This window comes from Pelodiscus sinensis, chromosome 6, assembly GCF_052426305.1.
Source record: "Pelodiscus sinensis isolate ZL-2025 chromosome 6, ASM5242630v1, whole genome shotgun sequence".
Lineage (NCBI taxonomy): Eukaryota > Metazoa > Chordata > Testudines > Trionychidae > Pelodiscus > Pelodiscus sinensis.
The window spans coordinates 21583036-21610851 of NC_143057.1; positions in this window are offsets into that span (position 1 = coordinate 21583036).

A 27816-nucleotide genomic window follows, 5' to 3' on the forward strand; every position below is an offset into this window, starting at 1 on the left:
CCCAGGGCCTCCAGTATCTGCGTCTGTCCACCGGTTCTTGGGGGGAGTGTGCCTCCTCGGTCTCCCCCCTGCTTGCCGGCCTTCTGCGCTCATTTAAACTGCCCGCCGGGCGCAGGCAGATGATGTCACCGCCCTCGTCGGCCTCTGGCCCCTCCCCCGGCCGGCCTCCCCGTGACGTCCCTCCTCCCACCTCCTCCCGCTGCTCATTGGCTGCGTGGCCCGCCAGTCCCGGCTCGTCCCCCGGCCGGCGCGTCGGCCCTGCCTCTCGGGGCAAGCGGGCGTCTCTCCGAGCCGCGGTGGGGTGTGAGTTTCCCCCCCGTGCTTGCGGCGTTCCGGCAGTCTTCGGGAGGGGCGGGGCTACCCTGCCACAGTGCCCTAAGCACGTGCTTAGTCTGCCTATTGGGTAATCCAGCCCTGCCCTGCACCCTCCTGGTGCTTCCTCCTTCCCTCACTGCACCTGCCCCCTTGCCCTCTTTATCCCTAACACCCATCTCCTAACCACCCTCTTCCCCAGTTCCTCTCATGCCCCTCTGTGCCCTCACACATGACTTGCTCCATCCCCACCTTTCTCATGCCCACCCCTTCTTTCAACCCTTCTCCCAGCACCTCTCCCTCCCCTTGCTTCCTCTTGCCCCCAATGCCCTTCCTCTCTCCTCTCCCAGCATCACCCTGTCCTCTCCACCCTCTCACCCCCACTGACACGTCCCCTCCCTCTTCCTTTGCAGGGCTGGAGTCTGTGGTCGGGCCCCAAGAAGTCCCCGCAGCCCTGGCCCCAGCTGCTTCCAAGGCTGGACCGCTTGCCGGGCCTGTAGCTGGGCTGCCCGCAGTGCTAATGTTAGTGCCACATTCCAGTGCCGGCACCAGCTTTGGCTTCCATTAGGAGGAGTGCAGAGGGAGGGAGAGAAATCCCCCACCCTCCCAGATCTGGCTTGCAGAGTACGGCTGTGCAAGCGGGTCCATGCACTGCCACATCCCCAGCAGAGCGGGAAGGGGCAGGGGGAGACAGGGCCATGCACAGAGCACACTGGCAGAGCCCGAGTGTACCCCGCTCTGCAGCGCTTCAGCCGAGCTCTGCATGGTCTTTGCCAGGACTCTGGTAGCAGCTCCCAAGAGTGGCCCACCGGCTCCAACCAGCATCCCTCCCCCTACAGCAGCAGTGGTGGCCACCTGTGGATGGAGGAGGCCGGGCTGGTAACACACAGCGGAGGCAGTCCTGCAGTGGGAGGGAAGGGCCACACGGTGGGGGGAGGCCTGTGTGCTGCATGGGAGCTTGGAGTTCCGGACACTGCGCGTCACCAGCAGCAGCCCTGGCTGCCTGCACAAAGCGACAAGGGAGCCGCTTACATGCTGGGTGGAGGTGGGGAGTTGCTGCTACGCCGTGCTAGCACTGGGTGTCTTTAAATCTGGGACTGTCCTGGAAAAAAGGGGATGTATGGTCACCATATCTTTGCGGCACACCTCGGACTGCCTCGTGGCACACCTGTGTGCTGCGGAACACTGTTTAAGAAACGCTGACTATATAAGATAAAATTCTATTCCTATTATAAAGTCATACAGAGCACGTTAATTGTTGGCTATTACTTCCAATTCAGCACAGGTCAGTCATGGCTAGCACTGATTGTTCAGCTTCTGAAATAAATAGTGCTCCATCTCACTCAAAACAGAGAAGTGTCCACCTTGCAAAAACAAATGTCCCATCATGATAACTTGTTCTTTCTGTGGGGAGTATCAGAGAGGACAAGAAATGAATGGGCATAACAATTAATGATCATTGGTGATCCATTCTGTTCAGGGCTGATGTCTACTCGTGGTGAAGTTTGCATTACTGCTGTCTGTGTTGTACCTGCTCTGTGCATAAACCAAGAATCTAGCACTAAATTCACTCACACCAAAAAGGAAAGTTGCATTCAAAAATGTCTGTTTGAAGGTGGGCTTATTCCTTACATCACTAACATCTCCTGCTATTGTATTTGGGACATCATAGTCATTTCAATCACAATAGACTGGGATGTAACCAACACAAGGCTGTGCTTTTCTTGCAAGTTACAGTGCATGAAATACAAAGGAAGAGACTGCTTAACCAGACACCACTAGCCAAGGGACCAGAAAAAAAACTGCCCAGGCTTATTTCATGTTGCATAAATATTCTGACTCTCTCCCCTCCAAGTCTACTGTAAGGCTAGGTGTACACTTACACTGCAGATCTTACAGTGGCACTGCTATACAGTTGCGGCAGAACCTCTGGAAGGACTCCTAAGTAGCCGCTCTATGACAACAGGGCTATGTCTACACTGGCACGATCTTGTGCCAGAGATATGTAAATGAGGCTAAGCGTGGCATATCGCCGAGCCTCATTTGCATATCTAATGAGCCTCCATTTTTGCGGAAGAGGCTCTTGCACACGAAGGAGCTGTCTATATTGCCTGAAAATAATCAGCATAACAGCATTGCGCAAGAGGGTTTTTCTTGCACAAGAAGGGGCAGTGTAGACCGCTCCTTCTTGTGCAAGAGTCTCTTCCACAAAATGGCGGCTCATTAGATATGCAAATGAGGCTTGGCGATATTCCACACTTAGCCTCATTTGCATAGCTCTGGCGCAAGATCACGCCAGTGTAGACATAGCCCAGGAGTTCTCCTATTGGCATAACAAAATGGTCTCTCCCATCGGCATAGCAGCAGTAGCTATGATGGTGGGAGAGCATCTCCTACTAACACCACAGCATTCACTCCAGTGCTTCTGTTGGTGAAACTTAAACAAGTCTAGGGTGTGATTTTTTTCACATCTTGGAGGAGCAAAATTTAACTTACAAACGTGCTATTGTAGACATTCCTCTAGCGACTATAGATCAAATATGTTCCTATTGGTTGCACTGTCATAATGTCAGAAAAGAGATACCAGTAGGCGTGACATCCAGTATGTGCAGTTTCTATTAGGAAAGAGAATTAGGTTCAGATCCTGGCCTATGGTCAAGGAGTACTTGAAACTGTCAGGCGTCATTTCAAGAAAGCACTTTAGTACTTGCTTAATTGAGCTGGTTGGAAAATAGGAAAAATTTGGTGTGCTATAAAATGTACACTCTGTCAGGTATATTTTGATTTATTTTTTATCAGCTATAAACTAGTTGGAAAAGGGGTAACTTTTTGTGAAAATACTTGCAAAAATGAGCATTTTTTATCTTGCTCAAAAATTTTCAATGTGGATATTTTTGGACAGTTCTTATCTTTAATATTAAAGTCTCAGAGAGGTAGCCATGTTAGTCTGTAACTTAAAAAAAAAAGAGAAGTCCTGTGGCACCATAGGGTATGTCTACACATCACCCTAAACTTGAAATAAGATACGCAATTTGCACCATGCGAATTGCATATTTTATTTCAAATCTATTTCAAAATAGGCTATTTTGAAATTTGGTACGTCTACACAGAACCAAATTGCGAAATAACGTGCTATTTCTAGCCATTCCTTATGTCTCATTCAATGAGGTTTACTGGGATGGTGAAATAGCATGCCTGTTATTTCCAAACATATTCTGAAATAAGAGGCAGCTTGTGTAGACGCGAGGTAGTTATTTCGGGATACCTCTGGTATCTCAAAATAGCCGTGCAGTATAGACGTGCCCTTAGAGACTAACAAATATATATACAGTATCATGAGCTTTCATGGGCAAAACCCCACTTCTTCAGATGAGCTTGAGTGTCAACTCAAGCTCATCTGAAGAAGTGAGGTTTGCCCACACAAGTTCATGATGCTTTAATATAAAGTACACAGTCAAATCTCATCAATTTCAATAGAATTTAAGCACATGGTTAGCTTTAACTATGTGAATAAGAGCTTTACTGAACAGAGATAGTTTTCTGAATCAAGCCCTCAGTGTGAGGGTAAAAATGCTTTTTAAAAATCTCATGTGTTTTCTCCTGATCTTGGGTCATCCTTGTCCTTGATATAAGCTAGAACAGCCTTTGGGCCCTTCTATATTGTGCTACCTGCTCAAGGTCTCAAAGAACCTTTGCAGAAGCAATAAGGGAGCTGTGGCTGTACTCATTACCTAAGCCATGGAGGCAGCTACTTTTGCCCCCTGCTGCAAGGGAAATCTTTGGTGTCTGTATAAGCAGCTTGACACTGGCAGCAGTGTCCCCTGTAAGCTTGCACAGCTGTTCAGGAGAGATTCAGATGCTGCCCAGTTAACTAGCTGAGTGCCCACAGCTAGGGCTTTTTTTTTTTGTTTGTTTCTACTGATTGTGCACATTCGCACATGCCTCAGTGCACATAACAATTGTTCTGAACATAGATGGAAAAGCTGAGAGGGAATATCGGCTGGCAGGATGGTGCAAAACTGTCCCAAAAGACTAGAGCATCAGAACTCACTGGCTTTTGTGTCAAGGTGTTTTTAAAATCGTGTACGCTGTAGTAAAGGGAATCTGAAATCCCTTGAGCAAAACAAACTATTTACACCTCCTAAAGAAGATTAATTTTGATGTTGAATAGGGCAGGAGTGATCAAGAGAGAAGCTTGCTGAATTGAAAACATCAGCTTTAAGAGAACAGCCTGTGATTAGTGCACGGGAGTGCCCACATACCTTGCTTGTGTATTTCAGAGACATGCTGACAGAAAAAAAAAATGACCATCTGCCAATAAAAATGACTTTAAAGTGGTTAGCAACCTCAGCTGTAGCCATTTCCCATTTACTTAATACTATAAACATTTCAAAAGATTTAAGCTATTTCCTGTGCTTCATGGTAAGGCCTCCCACACCCGAACTACTTTACATCATCATGCTAGAATGTACTAGAGGGAATATTCACTATTCAACAAGGATCAGTTTTATTTAAGTACAACTGCATGTTTTTAGGAAGCTTCTTTGTACATTCATTTTACATTCAGACACTCCTTAAAGTGCTGTACTTCAGTTCCATCAGATATTTATGGCCTGATTTTGAAAGGCACAGGGGCACCAGCTGCTGCCAATTACAATGGGAGCTGGAGTTGCTCAGAATCTCTGAAAGTCAGGGTATTAGCATTTTTATTACCATATTTTTGTTACAGCTCTCCTATTCTTTGATATGAAGGAAGATAGTATCATCCTGTACATGATTTGTAATACACAATGGTGTAAATTTGTTTATAATTGCATTAAAGGTCTCAAATCAAGATTGGAGCCTAATTGTGCCAGATACTGTATGAAGCTGACCTAATTGGAAAATGGGGTTTTTTTCCCTGTGAAAAAAAATTGAGTTTTTAGTGAAATGTTTAAAACTAAAATTCTGCAGCCCCTATTTCAATTCTGAAATGCTGCTGCATTGAAGCTTGGTTGCTTCATTCTGCTAGTCTCATGGATAGGCTGGACTCCCTTATTGGACTACATCTTCCATGATGCAGTGTTTCCCCTTTTGGTGAGGGCAGGCCATGAATCATGACAATGTTCTCATGGCTACAATATTTTATGGGAGATATAGTCTCTGGTTTCCAGAATAAAAGTAGATCTAATTCTTTCTCCTTTTTATCATTGGTTTCAAAGGCCTTGTACATCCCAGAAATCATTGTATAACCTGCTTTGAATGAAAGTATCCTGTTTGTGAAGAACATTGGAAAGTTGCCCTTTTCCAGTAATTTCACTTGGAAAATAACATGCAGCCCAAAGACGTATGTTGAAATAGATGCCACAAGAACTATATACAATAAAAGAGCTACTCCAGTAAATGAAGATTGCATGAGCCAAAAGCCCAGCTCTACCAATAACACATAACAATACTGGAATAGTACTTGTGAAAATGACAATAGTAGGTTTCAGTAATGAGCTGCACATTCTCATAAGTAGGGATGTAACTGAATAGTTGTGTAACCACATTGAATTTTAGCCCCCTGTCACTGCACGTTGCCGCCTCTTGATGAGAAGCAGAAGCATGGGGTGGCACAACCCCTGTCAGTGGGAGGATCAGAGATCCCCGCAGGCAGAAGCTGCTCCGCCACAGCAGCCCTATCCGTGGGAGAGGAAGGGGAGAGGTCCAAGCTTACATGTTGACATCCCGATTCATAAGAAGCTCTAGGATTTACATGAATAAATTGCGGTAACAATAATGGGAATGATCCATATTCGTTTCTGTGCATTAAGACATGAATCCGTCAGTAGAATAGTACCTTGTTCATTGTACCACTTGCTATTTGTACTTTTCCTTTATGGTTATTTAAATATACATTATGTTAATAGACTCAGTCCTCAATCCCTTCTATACAGTTATCACATATATAGTAGCCCAATGTCTGTGACTCTGTAATGCTGTAGTGTTACGAGTCGCTTCTGGGGGGCACTGTTGCCTCGTGCCGTGGTGCTTGGCTGAGTTCTGTGCCACTTGCTCCCCTGCAGCGGCCCCGCTGAGCGGCGCAGAACTCAGCCGAGTGCCACAGCAGGAGGGGAAGGGGGCGGGGCAGTGACGTACATGGCGAGGGGGCGGGGCCCAGCCGTGTACGTCACCACTCTCCCCCCTTTGCCTCCCGCCATGGCACTCAGCTGAGTTCTGTGCCACTCAGCTGGGGCCACCGCGGGGGAACCCAAATGGCTGCTTGCTCCCCGACGGCAGCCCGGCTGAGTGGTGCAGAACTCAGCTGAGCACCACAGCGGGAAGGGAAGGGGGGGCGGGGCAGTGACATACACGGCCCCGCCCCCTGGCCATGTACATCACTAGGGTAGGGTAAAAAAAAAGCAGACACACTTGATGGGAGGTGGGAGGGAAGAGGGACCGGCCTGGAGAGGAGCGGGGCCAGATGGGGGGGGCGGCAGGAAGCAGACCTGGGGGGGGGTCAGAGGCAGCGTAGTTGGCCAGGGGAGAACAGGGGAGGGGCGGCTGGCGGGAAGCAAAGCTGGTCGGGGGTGGGAGTCAGGGAGCAGAGAGGCTGGCCGTGGGAAATCGGGAGGAGGAACTGGCTGGGGGGACGGACAGGGAATCAGCCGGTGGGGAGCCAGACTCACAGGGGTGCATGCAGATCCCAGGGTGCTGCCCGCCCCACTGTCAGTCGACAGTCAGGGCAGTGTGTGTGTGTGTGTGTGTTTCCGAGAAAAGGTTTAACGTCCGTGTCTTTACTGCTAGGACCGGGGTCCCGTCGCAGAGGGTGGCCAGCAGGCCAACAGACGCACCTTTATATAGGAAGAGCTTATTACACCTTAGATTTTAGCTGCTAGAACACAGGGTTCCTTTGCAGCGGGCAGCCTGGGAAAGGCTGAAAGGTGCCCCAATGGATCTGTCACCTGGGAGTGACACAGTTCCAAATGCACAAGCTCTTCCTATGCCTGTCCCTTTATGACCGGCTGAAGTTCTTTTAAATTGTGCTTGGTTCTATTACAGCAACTGAAGGAGTCAGGTTAAAACTTAAACAGTTACAGGTTTATTGAAAGACTTATAAAAGCATATGGTTACAATGGCTATTGCTCTCTTTCTTAACTGTTAGCAAATACAGATTTTAAAAATGGTTACAAAGAAAATAAAGATAGAAAATAGAAATAATGGTACCAAGTGACAGCTTAATCTTTAAAGAGCTCTAAGTCTATGTGTACACTTAAGACAAAAGACCACATCCAGGTACAATTTTTACCCCTTTCTGTGCTTCTCAGCTCCAGCATGTCAGGCCAGGGCCGGTCTCTCAATTCCTAGGAAAGACGAATACGAGGTGGGCGTCCCCTCTGGAACCTCAGGAGATCAAACACCTAACCTGACCAGCAGATAGATGGTAGATTGACACTCAGAGTAAATGTGCTGCTGGACCCATCTTTATACCCCTGGGGGCCCGTATCCTCTTTCTTATCTAAGAGGCTAAATTGTACTGGTCCGTTTTGTGGCGCCAGTTCTTACAAGCAAGTTTCAAATTAATTTACACTTGCAAGAGAGATAACTAAATTGTGAGTACTAGACATTTTTTACTGGGCGAGAGATTCCTCCCCCACAGACGGCTGTGTGTTTGTATCAATATGGGTTAAGTCAAGGGCACTCCTTGGCAGCCTCTTGATCAGCAATTGGCGAATCTCTGTTTACAGCCATTCACAGTCACACAGCCTGGGCCTTCTGCTCTGTGTGCCCTGCATGCTCCAGGCAAGCAAAAATGGATGTTACAGGGGGGGTTCTTGTCTGGCTACACCCACTCATGGCCCCAGAGAAGCAAGTCCAGCTGCGGCTCCAGCATGCTCTGGAACAGCGCTCAGGAGCAGGGACAGAGCTTCCTCAGCTTCCCAGAGGCAACTAGAGGCTCCCTGCGCTGATCGTGCCCTGCCTCCCAGCCACTCCCCTGCCCCCGCCAGGCTTCCAACTGGCACCCAGCTGGAGAACCAAAAATACCGGACATTGTACATGTCTGGTATTTTCTGAATTTTTTACCGGACATAGGGCCCGAAAACCGGACTGTCCAGTAGAAAACCGGACACCTGGCAACTCTATACATCACCGCCCCACCACCCTTTGCCTCTCACCGAGGTGCTCAGCTGAGTTCTGCACCGCTCAGCCAGGCCACCGCAGGGATGCCCGGCTGAGCAGCGCAGAACTCAGCCAAGCACCACTGCAGGAGGCAAAGGGGGGCGGGGCAGTGACAGTCACACCCAGGGGGCAGGGCCTGGACAAGACTGGACAATGGAGACAGAGGAGAGCAGAGAGAGAATGAGAGGCAGGAGGGGGAGAAGAGAAAGAGAGAGATGGAGCAGAGAGAGAGTGAGGTGGAGGAGAGCTGAGAGAGAGAGGGGGAGGCAGTAGGAAGAGGAGGAGAGAGAGAGACGGAGCGAGAGACTGGAGGCGCAGGAGAGAAGACTGACGTGGAAGAGAGACCCGTCTTATGATGGGCTAATTGGCTAGTATACACTATAATATAACCAGCAGTTCATGGACACCAGAGGGCATGTAAATTGGCAAGCTAATCCTAGAAAAGTGGACCTACTGAGAGGCAGTAAGGAAAGGGATTCTGCATCTGTGCTGCAATCTGCAGGGCACAGACCCGAGGGAATACATTAACTATTGCCAGAGTTCATCTCCAATTGGAAAAAGAGCAGGCTGGAGGGTGGTAGGTTTGGGGGCTGAGGAACTTAGCAGTTGTGAGTGCAGGGTTTAAAGACTACCACATATGGACAGATGTTGGATAAAAATTATAAGGTTTAATCAAGTTGCAGGTAGAAGCTCTTTCACAAGAAAAAGGTATCTGGAGTTTTGCTGTGAGGGTTTGTGGGATGGCATGAATTTAATGCTAGAACAACTGCCAGATAGGACACTACAAAAACAAAACACCATTTCATGTACCTATACCAAGGCTGTCTACCAGTATGAACCAAGCACTGTAAATCACCTCACACTGAGATATTTGAGATTTTAATAATCAATGTTTATAAACACACCAAGCTTCTCAAATGAAAGACTCTACAAAAACACAAGATCATATTAGAATTTCCAAGATGCTCTTCTTAGGCTATGTTTAGACTACACTGATCTATCAAAAAAAGATATGCAAATTGTGCTCTGCAATTTGCATACCTTTTTCCAATAGTTTTTTTGGAAGAGGCTTTTCTGAAATTTGGCCCTACTACACTGGGCCAAATTTCAGAAAAGCCACCTCTTTCTGAAGAGCCCTTCTTCTTCATGGAAGGAGGAAGACAGGGCTTCCAAAAGAGCGCATCTGCTCTTCTGCAAAAGAAAGCAGAAGAACAGACACGTTACCTGGATGTGGTGGAATTTTTCCGGGATACCAGAGTGGTAGAAAAGTGGTTCCTAAAGTTAGTACATCTGAGCTCTGTCTGCATATTCTTTACGTAGGAAATCTGCATGCATCCTTTTAATAGCCAGGTTTTTGCAAGCCAACAGATTATGTTTTACCTACTGGATTTTGAAAATGCTTGCGCAATAGAAAGGGAGTACTTGGACACATGTCAATATGACCAAATGGGGTCCATGTTATTATTAGTATTATAGCACAATCTGTACCTTACACAGAACTTTGATACAAATAGTGAATAACACTTAGTCATATGAGAGTGCTGTACAAAAGGTATGTAAATATATACACACTGTAACATCCCCTAACTCAGGATCAGCCATAGTACGGACTCTGGCAGGCAGAGGTGAAAACCCCTCCGTGTACTACTGCCCTCATTCTCCACAGCCGGGGGACGGGCAGTGCAGCCACACACTCTATCAGAGGCTTTTGCTCACCACTCCCACAGCAGCAGGAGGCAGTGCCTGGGAGCTGTAAGTGCCCCACCCTATCCCCCTCTCAGAATTGCCAGATTAAAAAAAGGAGGGAGAGAGAGAGAGAGAGAGAGAGAGAGAGAAAGTGTGTGTGTGTGTGTTTAAAAACAAACTCCAAACTGCTAGTACACAAAGAATATGCAGCACTGTTCATGAATCTTCCAGTCCTCAAGCATTACTCACATTTATAGGAAATACATGACAGATCTCCCTCGGCAAAATACTCAATCCCGACGCCTTCATTTCTATGTTCTGCATTTACAGCCCATACTGTGGTAGCTTGTTGTGCCCATGTCCACTCTGAAAAGATGGAACAAAAGACATGCTCAGAATTTTAGTGAGCCTCACCTCTGGCTATCACTCTGCCTCTGAGTTTCATAGCTAATGATTGGAAAGAATTTCTCATTAGCACTGAAACACTTGAGGATCTCTCAAAAAGGATGTGAGACTCAAACAGTACCATACAGTGTTTAAGACTATAGAGGCAGTGTAAAAAAAGCACATATGCAGACACTGGACTTTCCTGTATAGGTGCTGAAGTCTTCAGTCTCCTTAGTCTCTCACTGCTTGTTGTATCTTTATCAGTATCAGTCAACCTTTTGGTAATACCTATGAGTTTTAGTTGCTTCCTTCTCCCTATGGTCAAAACCAGATTTGTCTTTTAAGAACAAAAGATAGTGAATTCTCAAAGACATCTTAATATCTTAAATAAATCAAAATTCATTAGAAAATGGAGAGAAATCAGATGAAATATAAAAAGGGTGAAACATACTTAGCTCTAAATCTGCCCTCAGGCATCACTCACAGAGACCAAAACTTTTAGGAAGAACAACAACAAATATCTTGGGCCATATCCTCAGCTTCAGAAAAATGAAGTGTGAATAGTCCTATGTCGGACTCAAAGGCTACGTCTACACTGGCATGATTTTCCAGAAATGCTTTTAACGGAAAAGTTTTCCGTTAAAAGCATTTTTGGAAAAGCACGTCTAGATTGGCAGGACGCCTTTCCGCAAAAGCACTTTTTGTGGAAAAGCGTCAATGGCCAATCTAGACGCGGTTTTGCGCAAAAAAGCTCTGATCGCCATTTTAGCTATTGGGGCTTTTTTGCGCAAGACAGTACTGTGCTGTTTACACTGGTCCTCTTGCGCAAATGATTTGCGCAAGAGGGCTTTTGCCCAAACGGGAGCAGCACAGTATTTCCGCAAGAACACTGACGATCTTACATGAGATCATCAGTGTTCTTGCGGAAATTCAAGCGGCCAGTGTAGACAGCTGGCAAGTTTTTCCGCAAAATCAGATGATTTTGCGGAAAAACTTGCCAGTCTAGACACAGCCAAATTGTTTGCTCATGTGCAATTGTTCAAGAGAGCAAAATTATCCATGATCCCTTCCTCATATAAATAGCCATGCTATAACATTTACTGAAAGCTCTCCTCTCTGTAGTTATTGTTCCAATTTTCTTTCAGCATTTCAGAAGATCCTTTATTGTATTTAGATGCAATGGTGAATGGGGCTACATAAATATTTAAAATGAGATAGAAAGAAGACTAGCATTGTCCTCGGTTGCATTAACCACAGTCAGAATACAGTTCATATTCATATTAACCCCTCATGTGCTATGGCACCTTTGGATGTATTTTCTTGAACTCTCAGATAACTATTCCCTTTCAGTTGGACCTGGTACCAGAAGTGGAGCCTGGGGAAGAACAGGCCCAGCTAATGGGAACCTGGGCAACAGAGGAATGTGGCTGGGATGCCCCAAACCTAGGAGTGCTGCAGCAACCCCTCCCCCCACCTTTCCTTCCCACATCTACATCCAGGATAAGGTGTGGTATAAGGGTATGAATCTGTCACCTCTCCACCCCTTGATAAAGTTCTAACAATTTATATTGGAGCAACTGTGACTGATCTCTTTATGTAGGGTGTTAAGCGAGGAGGAATTTTCTTATACTTTCTTCTCTTGTGCTGCCTTTCTTTTCAGTTTCTTATTCTTAATAGTATCATGCTATCACAAATACAGTTTGGCTGTGTCTAGACTGGCAAGTTTTTCCGCAAAATCATCTGATTTTGCGGAAAAACTTGCCAGCTGTCTACACTGGCCGCATGAATTTCCGGAAAAGCACTAACGATCTCATGTAAGATCGTCAATGATTTACCGGAAATACTATTCTGCTCCCGTTTGGGCAAAAGTCTTTTTCCGAAAGACTTTTGCGCAAAAGGGCCAGTGTAAACAGCACAGTAGTGTTTTCCGCAAAAAAGCCCCGATCGCGAAAATGGCGATCGGAGCTTTTTTGCGCAAAACCACGTCTAGATTGGCCACGGACGCTTTTCCGCAAAAAGTGCTTTTGCGGAAAAGCATCCTGCCAATCTAGATGTGCTTTTCCGAAAATGCTTTTAACGGAAAACTTTTCCATTAAAAGCATTTTCGGAAAATCATGTCAGTGTAGACATAGCCTTTCTGTTTGGATGGTATTCACTCCACTACAACAGCCATATTGACTTATGTTTGTTGTGGGAAGGAGAAAAGGAAGAAAGAGGGGAGGAAGAGAGGGAGGGAGGGAGAGAGAAACATCAGCATGCTTGATGCAAGAGAAAAACCTGTTTGTGCTTAAAACGCTGGAGAAATTGTTCAAGAACAGCCCATCCATGTGAAAAATATTACCCTTATGTTGCTGCCAAGTTCAGTAAGGCCTTGTCTGATCAGCTGTGTAAGTGCCAATCCTATGAATTAAAGCTGCCTAGAGGCAGTTTCAACTTATACACCCAATTTTTCCAAGGCTATAGAACATTTGGGTGAGAATGAAACTTGTTTATTTGAATCAGCTCCTTTACTCTTTTGTATTTGCCCCCACCTCATTTTTTTAAGGACATGTGATCTGGCAAGTTCTACAAAATCAACACCTAATTCCAGGAGCTGGAATACTGACATCACCTAATTAAGAGGGACCAAACAGTATTTTAAAAATGACATGAGAATTATGTATTTTTATTCATATTGATCTCCTCATTCCAAGAACGCCTGCTCTGTATACCCTCCTCACTGCCCCAGTAATATGTTTTTTAGTAGGAAAGTTGCAGTGGAATTAAAATACTCTATGGGGCAACTCTCCCAGGGTGTGTCTACACTGCAACACAAATTGTGAATCTTATTTTGATATTATTTCAAAATAAATCACTATTCCAAAACGTCCCTTAACCCTCATGTAATGAGGCTTACAGGGACATCAGAATATCGAGCCTGTTATATTTTGAGATAATTGGCATGCACAAAAGATACAGATTAGCTATTTTGAGATACCTCCAGTATCCGCTGCAATGTACACATAGCCCCATTGGGCTGACTAGCAACTCTGAGTTGGATGGAAGCCACTAGGGAACTGGAAATTTTTACAATGAGGTGACATGTATGAGCTGATATATGAGGTGAGGTAAGAATGTGAGTTATGCATGTTGTGCCACAGTATAACCCACACATCTCTTGGGTGTGCTGTACTGTCCCACCTAGTGGCACTGAGACCACTTTCAGGGAGAATAATGAGTCTTCTCTACAACTTTAGCAAATAGGCAGCTGGTTTTTAGCTGATGTGGTAGAGCCTCATGCACAGAGGTCCCAGGTTCGATTCTGCCTTTCAGTGTTACAGCAGCACTTGTTTCATATTCCAGGTTTAAAAGCAGTCAAGATTTTGAGAAATACATAAGTGTCACAGAGCAAAATTATTTTTTATTTTATTACCTTGCTCATAAGAATGGAGCTGGACAGGAGACTGGAAGCACAGAGCAAGACGAACACACCTGCATAGCAAAACACAGCTGGGACAGGTATCCATTAAGGCTACACATCCCTTTAAACAAGCATGCTGCAGAAAGCATTCCCCCTCCCCACCATTTGAATTGGACTAAATCCCAAGCTATATACAATATTGATGTGAAATCAAAAAGGAAACTTCTCTGGTAAGTTGGGCACATTCTGGGCAGGTTGAGTTCTTGCAAGTGCTTTGTAATAAAGGATTCTTTTACTACAAAACCTTAAAATATATATTCCATAAAAGTAACTTGATAGGGGTATTCACTTACAATGTGCCGCCCCCCCCTAAAAATAGAAGTATTAAAAATAAACAGAGGTAAGCAGCAGGGAAGCTTTTATTTTAAAGTGACTCCACAGCATGTCATTCTGTCATAAAAGAATAATGCTTGTCAAAAACAGACCAACTAAGACTTGCTCCTACTCCTCTTGATGCCAATGGTAACATTCTTCTTGGCTCAGTCAAGCAGGATCAGTCCTAAGAATGAAGAGGAATAAGAAAAAGGTTCAAACCCATTCAGATCCCCAGCCTAGCATTCAGCTTTATAAAATATCTAATTAGCTTATAAAATATCCACTGAGGTCAACTCCAGGAAATTCCTGCTGTTACCATATGTAGAGTGGGGACTTAAGTCCTGCAGGATAATGCTGGTTTGGTTTTGATTTCTGATTACACCACCTAGTATTTTGCATGCCTAATGACAACCAAAGATGTCAAAATTATCCATAAAAGGAAAATGTTAAAAAAATCAGGTTGATCTAAACATCTTGTTGCGACCTTATTATACATACAATAATAATGTAATAAAAATGAAAAGTCATTTCAAAAAAGAAATGTTTCAAACTGAAAATGTTGAAACAGGACCTTTAGATTCAATAATCCTGGGCTTGGTATTCTGATGGAAGAGGGTTTTATAAAAATTTCTCCAACCAGAGATATGCTTGTGCTATGGAATTTATTGTTTCATGCTTTACAGAGATTTTAAAGTTTTCCTATGCAGCCAAAGAATAAGTTGTTTCTTGTTTGAATCCTCACACTTGCACAATGAGGGTGAAGTTCTCTGCTGAGCCAATTTACATCAGCAGATAATCTGGTTTTATTTAATATCTTGCTTAATCTTGGTTTGCTGCAGATCAATATTTTCATTCTTCTCACTATCATTAGCATTAAAAGCTGTCGTCTTCACCAACATTAATTTATCTCAACAACATCCTGTGAAGTATATAAAAATTATTAGCCTGATTTTACAGATGGAGGAACAAAGGCATGAAGGAGTTAGAAATTTAACCAACTCACAGTGGAAGTGTCAGGACTGGTATTAAGAATTACTCTTTCAAGCTTGATATTTTTTATCACTAGCTGACACTGCTGCCATACTGTCTGAAGGTAATGACCAGCTGTGATTATAAAGAGTTACATTTATTTTTTCTGAGTATAAGAGCATTAGCTTTGATGTCCAGGTCACACTCAGATGTGGGCAATACATTTTGCTTGCTTCAATTCTCTGAAGTTCCTGCTGGAAACAGTGGCCAAAATTGTGCCGTTTTACATGCTCTGAGGCCAGGTCTACAGTAGATCTGAAAGGTCGGCTTAAGGTACACAACTCCGGCTATGTAAAATGCGTAGCTGGAGTCAGCTTACCTTAAGCCAAGCCCTGGCACTGTCCACACTGCAGGAGGTCGACAGGAGCAAATGCTCCCCTCAGTTTCCCTTACTCCTTGCAAAAAGAGGAATACTGGACACCAGCAGGAGCTGCCCTCAGCATTCGATTTATATGTCCATACTAGACTTGCTAAATTGAATGCCAGAAGATCGTCCTCTAGAGCATCAATCTTCCGATAAGTACAGATGAGCCCCAAATGAAATATATGCATTTGTCTGTATACAAGTCAGGACACTGCCAGCAGGGAATCACACAGGGTCTTCTGCTGCTGTCAGCCTTGCTGGCCAGAAATCTTTGAAAGTTCCTTCAAAACTTTACTAGTAAATGCAAAGTTTTTCTAACTTCCTCCTTTCTCCTCTGCTCCTACTCCAGCATCTAGAAGATTTAAAGGGCAAGTCCTACCTGGTTGGCTACCTGCTACTGCCACTTAGCCCTCTTATCTGCCTGTCTTCCCCACAACAGCAGCCTTCCCAGAAATCCAAAGCATTTTCTTGTGCTTCATTTTCATAATCTCTTCTGATCCGTTTTTGCGCAAAAACAAGCAGTGTGAACATTTCCGTTTTGCGCAAAAACTCTCTCCCTGAGAGGCATAAGGATCTTGAACAAAAAGGGTTTTTTGCACATAAGGGAAATGTCCACACTGCCTTTTTTTCGCGCAAAAACCCCTTGCGCAAAAATGGATCGAAAAAGATTATGCAAATGAAGCGCAAGAAAACGCTAATTGACACTTCATTGCATTGCCTCTTCCGGCAAAAACCCCGTGGTGTAGATGTAGCCAGAGAGTAAAAGGGAAAGGGAAGACATGCATCCTACCATAAGCCACCACTCTTACAGGAACTGTCGTCAGGCCCACCACTGTGGTAGGGGGTGTGGAGCGGGAAACGAAGGCAATTGCCCAGGGGCTGGTAATTTTAAAAGACACAAGGCTCTCGGCCCTGCTTCTACTAAAGGACCATCCTGTAAATCTTCAGAAGGATTTCAAGTCACATTATCCCAGTCCTTGCCAAATCCCAACTATCACTGAGTTGATTAAATAGACTTTATAATAATAAATAGACTAAATAAATGAATCAGGATAAATTCCACATACTAGCATAAATCCTTACACCTGGCATTCAAAGCCAATTGTTTGATCATTAATGATATTAACCAGGAGAGTATAAGAAAACAAACACCTGAAGCTGCTGAATGCAAGGTCAGTCATCAAACCAGCACCATGTCATTTTGGATGAAGCACCTGGCCTTCCTTGCACCACCTCCAACTGTACCCTAATACAGCGAGTCCATCCAGGACATGCTATGTCACAAGACAAGACAGATTCCAGAATACATCAGGAAAAAAAGGAAAAAACAGAGTTAGAGAAGTAGTTCTACTCCAGCCTTAGCCACAGAAGACATCGCAACTCAAGAAAAAGCATTAGAGTTTACCTGGCATTGCTTCGGTCCTTTAGGGCAGAGGTTGGGGGCACAGGGGATGCAGGAGTCAGGGGAGGGATTGGGAGTTTAAGGCTGGGGTGGGAGGTGCAGTGAGTGCAGGGCAGGGAGGTGTGGGAGGGATGAGGACAGGGACTAGGAATATAGGAGTCATGTTAGGGAGTGGGGCCTGACTCTTCTACATGCTGGCAAATGGAGATGGCCAGCCACATCAGGAGCACATCTTAAAGGGGAGGTACAGATTGCACTGCTCTCAGTCCAACTGAGAAGGTTCATGTACCTTCTCCTGGGCCAGTGTAGTTCCATGTTCCCCCAACACAGCGGTGTGGTCAAATGCTACAGACTGAGTCTGCATAAATAGATTAGACTGGTGGGACAGACTGTAAAAGAAGGCAAACAAGTCTCCTGCAGGACCATTTAGCTAATCCTAATTCTTACTTGGAGTGTCCACAAATTGTAAGGCTGGCCCTTCTTTCTGGCCCAGTTCTGCTACCTTTACTTTGAATATTAATTCATCATGCCAATATCTCTACTGAGTTCAATGGGCCGTTTGTGAAGTAAGGCACTGCTCAAAATGAACAGGGTGGCACGTTCCAGCCCTCTGAAAGAAAACAGTGAGATCCTGAGCCAGTTTTATTAAATGAGTGCACGGTGCAAGGAGTGAAGTAGGATTTTAGCCACTACATTCCCATTGCAAGTAGGTTTTCAACTTGCTGTAATAAGACAAAAAGACAGGCCCTGCTCCCTCTCCCTCAGCAAATATCTGCTTTACAGAAATACAGATCCCTGGTTAAAAAATACAGAATGCTGTGAGTGGTTACTACTAACACACTATGAAGCAGATTAAACGGAGCATGGATTGATGCTTAATATAAAACTGGGCTCTATAAAGCAAGGAGTCAGGCTGCTGTGGTTTTGGCTGTAGGGCCTCAGAAGACTTCAGCAGTTCAACTGTTGGAGCCCAAGTATGATTCCAGTGCCAAACATTTGTCCTCACACAGTTCCTGTTCAGTGCACACTCAGCTTTGTCAATATCCCTGTGACTTATCCGAGCCCCACATGTGGAGGTGTCCCATGTTAATGAAATCATACTGACTGAATTTAACATGCTCGAAGTGAACACTGATCCCTAGGACGCGGGAGACACAGAAAGAATGAAAAAAAATCACTATTCTACAGCTAATGATTTTCTAATGGGAAAGCAAAGCCACAAGTGTCATAGTTTCCTGTACTCTGCTTACAGGTGTTTCCAAATGTGGCTCCTGATTATTACCACCTGTGGTTTGTTTCTTCAGGGGCTGAGTGTGTTTAGAGATTAGATAATGCATCTTCTCAGTTTATGTCCCACATGGTGAGCCGTATTTTTCAATTATACCATCTTACTAAATGAAAATCCTCCATTGCACAACCTCAAATCAAATGAACAATTACTTACACATTATTAGCTATTGTAGCATACTTGTATTTATTGTTTCAATTCAATATGTTGACACAAATACACACCCACATTTTTGGCTTCCAGGACTACATCAGAGCTTAATTTTCCTTAAAAAAACCCCAATTTATTTATTTGGCCTTTTTGTATGGCTAAAAATATTGGTGATGTCATCAAGTTATCCCGTAAGGATTATTTTTCTCAGGGTCACTTCATAAGATATTCAAACTAGGTATTTCTCAAAGATAACAGCACATTCAAATCAATTGAAATGATTTCTTGCAAACAAGCAATAACTCAGCTACAAATGATAGTTCAACTACTCTAGTTCCCAGTCTCCCTGGATACCATGACCCAGTCTAACTCCTGTCCCTCTTAGCTCCATATCCTGGTTCCTGTCCTCCCATATCCTCCTTACCCTCTCTCAGCTCTTTGTTCTAGTATCCTTCCCCCCACGCATCCCTTTTTTCAGTCTCTTCTGTTGCCACTCCAAAGGCCTGGCTCGTCACCTCTATGCATTCCAGTCAGGCTACTCCTCCTCATCCTCCTCCACACCTGACTACTACCACCAGTAGCACTGTGAACAAAGGAGACAATTTCCCTGCTCTCAGTTCCTGTTACCCAGGGACTCAGTCTCGATAAACTACAAGAAGCAATTGCAGGGGAAGTCCTGCAGCCCGGGGCCAAATTTCAGTGCATGGAATTTTGGGAGAATTGAACTATCAAATTCCAACTAGTCTCTGTTGAAGACATATGCAAATGGAGATTATCAGAGACTGGTAATTTAGGCAAATTTTGACAGATTTTCATGATGATGGCAAAAGGCATATCCCTGTCACCAGAACAATCATGCCGCCAAACTTCCAGTCCAATGTCCAAGGCATGGAGGACCTAGAGTTTCTCAACACAACTTATGAGAATTTTTAACATGAGCAGAACAATGTACTTTTTGAGAAATGGCCGAACCATTTTTTCCTCCAGTTTGCAGCCAAAAATTCAGTCTGAGGCAAGCATACAGCATGGACAATTTATCCTGAGTGGTTAAAGATGGCAAAGTTATAAGCAATTAAAAAAACCGGATCTTATAATAGGAAGGGACAAGCAGCCATAGCTATTGCCAATGCTACCTGCAGCACCTATACTCAACACCAATGGAAGTTTGCACTTGTGAAGAGAACATTGAAGTTAAGAGTTGTCCTGTGGATCTGAGAGGAAAACACAGCTTATAAAAAGTACTGCATGCACAAATGAAAACAAATCCAGACCTGGGAGCAATGTACAACCAAATATTTAACACAATTAAATCTCTATTGCATGATTGATATTAATAAACATATGTGTCTTTTTCAGTACAGAAGGCTTTTATAGACAATATGACAAAGTGTACTCTGGAGCTTTAAGTGTATGCCAGCAGGGTCTACATGGGCCAGTTATGTTCAACACATTGGTACACCTCAGAATTCACTATCCTCTAGCGTGAATTGCCTCATCATTTAGTGAGACAAGCCATAAGATGAAGATTTACTTGGAAAGATTTACTTATTTATCAATAAGTTGATAAATTATTGCAAATTGAATTACCCTGAAATATATGTAAATCTCAAGTCAGAATTAATGAAAATGAAAATGAGAGATTTTCAAACTAATAAAAAATATTTAAATCTGAAACAAAGGGCAAAATATCTCTCAAATACATTTAAAGGAAAGAAAACCAAAACCAAAAAGTAAGATAATATAAAAAGTAAAGCAGAAGAATCCTAATTAAACATAGGCCCAAACAAAAAAATTCAACATCTGGATACTCCAAACTGTAAGGATGTTACAGTATCAAAATCCAGACTTTGCAGCTGCCTCCTAATGAGTTGAACCAAAATCCTGGATCTGAACACATGTGAATTTTAAAGACATTTGGATCTGGATTCAAACTGAACAGCTCTGGCCCATCCATAACTATAATGAACATCTCTTCAACATATCTGATCAACTAATACATACATGAACTTTGTGGGACACAAAAGAAAGGTGTTTCCACATCATTGCACCTGTAAGGAGCACCAAAAAATTAGTCCAAATTGTTTCTGCTTATGTCGCAAACACTCTCCTAAGTGAGCAGTCAATCCACTGAAACTAAGCTACATAAAGTAATCACATGCCTAAGCATTTGTAGGAGCTGTCCTGGTTTACAAGTCTACATATGCATAAGAGCAGAGCTGTCTGAATAAAGGGGTTTTTTTCAGTTAACTTGCAATTCTGGGTGGAAAAAATGAGTAAAATTGTGTTGGCCCAACTAAATGTTTGATTTTTTTAAGAAACGACATTAAAACAAATTTTGAAACAAACTCATTTTGATTCAAAACTCAAAATGTTTTATTTTGAAAGAGTCAAAATGAAACATAATTGTAAAAGTTTTTTTCCTGCCAAAAAAATGGCAAAACCAAAATGAATTCATGAAATATTTTAGTCCCTCTGAAAGTGCATTTTTTACCTAGCTCTTAGTCTTCGAAATTTCTGAAGTAACCTAGTGCCTCTCTCACTATGGTATGCATATAGCAACTCAATTATGGTAAGCACAATGGAAGCATTAAACATAACCTATTGAATTAAGCACTTCATTAAAGTGTGTGATTTCTGACATAAAAGTTCAAATTCTTAACTCTGTTTCTAAGCCTTTCAAAAAAATCTTGAAGATATTTGGTATTGACCAAAATATTTTCAGTTATAAGATAAGGACCTTTTCTGTTTGAATAGAAATATGAGCAAAGAACAATTCCTTATTTCCTTGTTTACTGTCATGTAGATCCATTCATCCTGTCTCAGCAGAGATGAAAATCAGGCTTGTTCAAGTGTGGCTGGATTCTTTTAAAAGCCGTTTATTTCACAGAGTGGGTATAATACAATCATGCCATAAAAATACTTTGCAGAACACAAGAGACTGACCACAGATCTCAGGGTATGTCTACACTACCCCGCTAGTTCGAACTAGTGGGGGTAATGTAGTCATCCGCAATTGCAAATGAAGCCCGGGATTTGAATTTCCCGGGCTTCATTTGCATGAACCCGGCCGGCGCCATTTTTAAATGCCAGCTAGTTCGAACCCCGTGCCACGCGGCTACATGCGGCATGGAGTAGCTAGTTCGGATTAGGCTTCTAATCTGAACTAGCTGTACTCCTCGTGGAATGAGGAGTAATGGTAGTTCAAACTAGGAAGCCTAGTTTGAACTACCTAGTTCGTGCCGCGTGTAGCCGCGCGGCACGGGGTTCGAACGAGCGGGGATTTAAAAATGGTGGCGCCCCGCTTATGCAAATGAAGCCTGGGAAATTCAAATCCCGGGCTTCATTTGCAATTGCGGTATGCCTACATTACCCTCCTATTTCAAAATAGGAGGGTAGTGTAGACATACCCTCAGAGACTAACACATTCTGCCCAAAAATTAAATATAGAAGACCTGAATCTCACTGTAATATGTGTGTGAGCAACACAGGCACACTGCTGAGAGAGGCTGAACTTTATTATCTTCCCCAATCTCCTGAGAAGGGTGACCATAGTTTGATACTATTATCACACAAGAGAGAGGGTGAGTATCATCAAGTCTACTAGTTGCCCTTCCCCCATCACCGCCCTCACTCCCAGTATATAGCAAGCTATGCCTGGGATTTTTATTTCATTGCTTTGATCCCTTCTATGGAGAAAACATGCCAGTCAAAACTATGGAGGCCTGCCAAGTATTGTTGGTATTTGGAGGATGCTTAGTGTTTGTCTCTGCCTTTAAAGTGAAATTCAGTTCCTGTGCAGATGGTCCACATAAGGCCTAATGATGCTTACATTGCCCAAATGGTAAAATTCACATGGGTGCACGGAGACTGCCTTTAAGCCTGTCGGGCCCATGGGAGAAAAATAGAATTCTTAATGAGAGGGATTAAGTTGTATTCAAACAGTATTAGGACTATACACCACTTATGTCCTTATGCCCAGTTCAAGTTTAAATTGTACATAGGTCTTGCTCTGGCTTTTTCCACAGGAATGTATTTCACCTTCAATGCAGAGATGGGCTATGAAGACTATCCCAAATATCCCAAGAGTGAATGTTTAGTTTGATTGTTTCCCCCACACTAAAGAACAAATAAGAAGGAAACCAATTTTCCACAGTCCAGTCCCCTTTCAAGCATAAAAAGAAGTCCTTAAAACACACACAATTGTAGAACATGCTCAGAAAGTCTTTTTCTTTCTTTCTTTCTTTCTTTCTTTCTTTCTTTCTTTCTTTCTTTCTTTCTTTCTTTCTTTCTTTCTTTCTTTCTTTCTTTCTTTCTTTCTTATGCCTGTTGAGAAAGATACGCATCAAGCAATAATGCCAGTCACTCTAAAATCATGAGCTAGGCCCAAAAAAGAAATGTCATGATTTTGGTTTTTAAAATTGTGGGATTCTTCTATTTTTGAGGGTGCACATTTTTGGTTCACTTTTTTTTTTGCTTTTCTCTGCCACTGTACAGACTAGAAACAGATTTATTTTTTATTTTTTTTTAAAGGAAGGGAGATGCTCACATAATCTTTTGCCCCCAGGAGCTGGGGTTTTAAGTAAAACGTATTGCAAGACTCATGATGAGATTTGGCAGAACTGATTAAGCGAACCAAAACACCAGCAGAGAAATAATCCTGTAGTTCAACTGTACAGTACTGAAATCATGCCAAAAGTATCGGCATGGAGAACCTCTTCTCAAATGTTGATTCAAAATGGGATTAGCACCGAACATAATATTATCCCCCACTCTCACCTCCTTTGGTTTATATAATAAGGGCTGGCAGCAGGTGCAGTACCAAAGTAGACTTCAGACCATTTAGGCTGAAGTTCATGTCAAGGCACAGGTGTATAAGTAATTTAAGTTTTGAGGTTTAAGGGAGGGCAAGGAACTAGCTATTGAGTGTTAGTCCCTAGGGTCCTTTTACATTGGCACCAGTGTGCTCAACCAAGTCAGCACACAGGGATTGAATTATTTCAGAACTGAGGAGAAGGAGCCAGGACATTACTTGATTGCATGAGGCAAGACTCTTTTCACTGAAGATCAGGTAAGATGAGTGAAATTTAGATCCTCAGTAATCATGATTAAGGTAATAGGATAACATGCATCTGCTACCACTGGAGTCTGCTACTGTAGCCCTTAACTATCCTTTGCCCATTGAAACATGAAGCAAAACATAGGGTTACTGTTCTATGTATTAGTTAATTGCCTACTTTTCAAACTAGTGATGCTTCATGAGTGATGTGGGAATTGGGGTGGGGGGGAGGGAGGAGAATGCCTCCTTTCAAATGTATCACTCATTCCTCATATCTGTAGCCATTTTATTTACACGACAAATAGATGCAGTTAAAGTGGATAGTGGATCTAAAATTTAAGACAGAGGCTGGAATGGATGCCAATTCATGTCATATCATGTGTGATAGCTCAGAAGAGTGGTAAATGAGAGACAATACACTTTTGGTAATGAGATATGGTGCTTTTTACGTCTAGCTCAAAGTCATCTCAGCCCAATTCCAAAAGGACAGGTTCCTTGGCATAAAAGCTATTTTACCTATCAATGATAACTGACCTCCTTGTTAGCGGTTTCAACAGAGAAACCTAGAACTTAATGACCCTAGACACTGAGCTATCCTCTTACCCTTAGAAGCGACCTCTGCAGTTTAGAGTTTGGGATAATTGACAAGGGAAAGTTTGCTCTGCCATTGGATCTGCATTTCCACTACTGGTACTTCAAAAGAGCAGGCAATAGAAAACACATAATAGTGAATTATAAATGTCTTCCCATTAAAGAAAATCAATATTGGAACTTGGAAAGAAACAGAAAGGCCAACATGAAATCAGAAGCAATAGAACAATAGCCCCTCATACAAAATATAACTTACTCGGGCATTACAATCAGAGTGGGTTAGTGCCTAGAGCAGTGGTCTCCAACCTTTTTACACCCAAGATCACTTTTTAAGTCTCAGAACAGGTGAAGATCTACCGCCCCACCCCTTCCTTGAAGCCCCGCCTACATTACATGAGGAAATCTAATGTAAATGTACTGCGCAGGTGCGCAGTTCAGAGAGGGCTCAAGAGCTACTCTTAGAGCCCCTGAGATCTACCGGTAGATCGCGATCTACTGGTTGGTGACCACAGGCCTAGAGCACTAGGGACTTGGGGATATGGGTCCTATGCCCAGTTCTGCCACTGGTTCTAGCTAAGTTACTTTGCCTCTGTTTCCCCATCTGTAAATTAGCAATGATACTTACCTCTTTAGTAAAGCAATTTGAGTTCTATTTCTCATCTAGCTGTTCAGAGCTAACAATTACAAATTGTTTACTAGAATATGGTCACTGACTCTTGCTCCAGATATTGTGCCAAATCACACATTGTGTTAATAAGGCACAAAAACAATCTAATTAATCAGATATCCATATACGCAGGTCTGGCTGAGCAGTGCTCAGTGCAGAGCTGTCTAAGAGAAATGCAAATGTGGCATTATGTCACTTTTGTGACTTTCTGGTTGTGGGGACACTTTAGCCATGTTTCTAAATTAGAGTAGCTTCTTAGCTATTCTTAATTAAGCATGGCTGTGTATGGTCCTAAGGGTCAGTTCCAGTAGCTGGGAAACTTGGAGCATAGAGATGCCTTTGTTAGCCTGCACCAGTTGAGGAGTCCACATAAGGGATATGATCATGCACCACTGAAATCTACAGGATTTTTGCTATTCACTTCAGTAGAATCAGGACTGAGGCCATGCTGGGGGATTCCCTGGTAGCTAATTAAGCTGCCTTTATGATGCCTTTTCTCTGTCAGCTCAGCACAGGGAATTTAGTACAGATTGTTCTTCTCTAAACTGGGACTCTCGGGTCCGGCAACATCCATGGGCCAGCAGGACAATGGATATTCCTGGACCAGAGAGCCCAGGGGCAGGGAGGCCAGTGGTGGGCAGAGGGCTCAAGCAATACAGGAAGCACCATGTTAGTGGGCTCGGGCTATGCAGGGAGCCATGTGGCACAACTGGGATGTCCTGCAGCAGGGAGCTCAGACAGCACAGACAACAGCCCTGTTGCCGACAAAGTGCTGAGTCGGCAAAACGCGGCAGCCATTTTTATGTAAATTAAGCATGGGATATTTAAATCCCTGCCTCATTTGCAATGTTGACCTGCCTAATCTGCATCCCTCTGCCGACAGAAGGATGCAGTCTAGACATACCCTATGTGCTTTTATCATTCCTGTATTAGAAGTTAGAAATATGAAGCATAAACCCATTTACTGATGTAGACCTGCTAAGTGAGGTCATTAGTGATACTTAAGGAACATAATGCCCCAGTTCTTGAGACAATGAGCTGAAAAATAGTTTTGCTTCTCTAGTAAACCTGGTCTCTGGCTGATCCTACCAAGACATGTATCTGATGCTGGACATTATTTTGGATGTTTCAATTTTTCACTCAAGGTGAGAAAAGTTTGAATGGAACACAAAGAATTCCCACCTTGGGCAAAATCTATATAAGACATGAAACCAAAAAATAGGGGCTGCTGCTAGACACCAGGAGACCCTTAGTTATCATATAACATGACTGCTGGAAACATCTAAGACTGAAAAGGGGGAAGGATCATGCCCAAGCTAGAAGGCTGCCTAGCTTGTGAGAAAAGGTGATTAAAACTACTGTTAGGCTAAGAAATTGCATATAACAAGCTTCATGGAGTATTAAGCTTAGCTGCTATGTTTTGTTTTATTTTGCTTAGTAACTTACTTTGATCTGTCTGCTATCACTTGTGGACACAAATCCTACTTATTATACATAATACAATCATTTTTATCAATAAACCCAGTGTAAATCATTGTTTCCTGGAGGGAACAGCTGTGCATATTTTTTGTTGACAAAGGGGGTAAGCAACTTATGAGCTCACTCTGTATAAACTTTGTGCATAACAAGATAGATCTATCTGGGCCTCTGATCCCATAGGGACTGTGAGCCTGGGTGTTCTGTCAAATCTCTTTGACTGAGCTTTCCCAGAACTGATCTGATCTGTGTCTCTGTTGCTCTCCTGTGGGCTGTGTCGCCGACCCTTTGTCATTTCTGGAGAAGACTGGAGGGTCTTACTGAGTAGAACAGGGTAGCGGGATGTCTCAGAAAGCAGGTAGGTAGACTCAATGGTATTTCAGCCCACCAAGATCAAGGGGATCTCTTTGACCAAACCTGTCTCAGGGGGCCTTGAGGAAGGAAAGTTCTGAGCTAAGAGAGGAGAATTTGTTGACTCTGAAAGAACTTATGGGGTATTCTCAAAGGTGGGAAGGAAAGGTAGGCCAAGAGAAATGGCAAAGATAGGACAGAAAGTAAGGGCACAAAGAGAACAATAAAATGGCAGAATGGAAAAAAGAGTTTAAAATGTATTTATTTGTCTAAGGGAAGAGACTGCACACTGAGAAAATGTAGGTGTAGAACCAAACAGGTTTTTACCTGCAGAGCACTTGAGAGAAAAAACTAATGAAGACAATTATTTTCAAAGTCCTGAATTCTGTTGTCATTAAAAAGGAGTGTGCAGGCACATCACCTTACAGATATGCAATTTTGACATTAGCTGAAGATAATCAGACATTAGGTGTGATCCTCCCTCTGGAACAGAAACATGAGCTGCTGCAGACTCAAGTCAAACACAGAAGATGAATTTACAAACACTATGCCAGCTAGGATTGGCTGCAGAACTGAACTGTTTTGTCACGTAGTTTTGAGACCTTATGATGAAATGCAATTAGGTGGATGAATGGATATTCAGGAACTCAATAACCTTGTTACACAGTGTGATACAACGTAAAATAACAAGAACAAGGATGTGCTGTACACTTTCTAGATTAAAGATGGCTAGTAAAAACTATTCTCCATTATGTTACAGGGGATGTGCTCAGAGTAGCATGCTATTTCATGTTCTCTGGTCATGCCCAGCCAGGAGGAATGTGTATAAGCACACTAAACAAGGTTTAGACTTTAATATTCTGTCACACACCCTTACACATAGTGCTGGGTGTGCCATGCAAGTATTTAGCTAATAACAGACATAATTGGAAAAGTTCTGTTTGAACACTGCGTCTGGGATGCAAAGTGCAGAAATTAAGGATTGGCCCAAAGACCACTAAGATCAGTTGAAAAATGCCCATTAAGTTTAATAGGCTTTAGAGGGCAGATCAAATGCACACTTTCATAGAATCATAGAATCATAGGACTGGAAGGGACCTCGAGAGGTCATCGAGTCCAGCCTCCCGCCCTCAAGGCGGG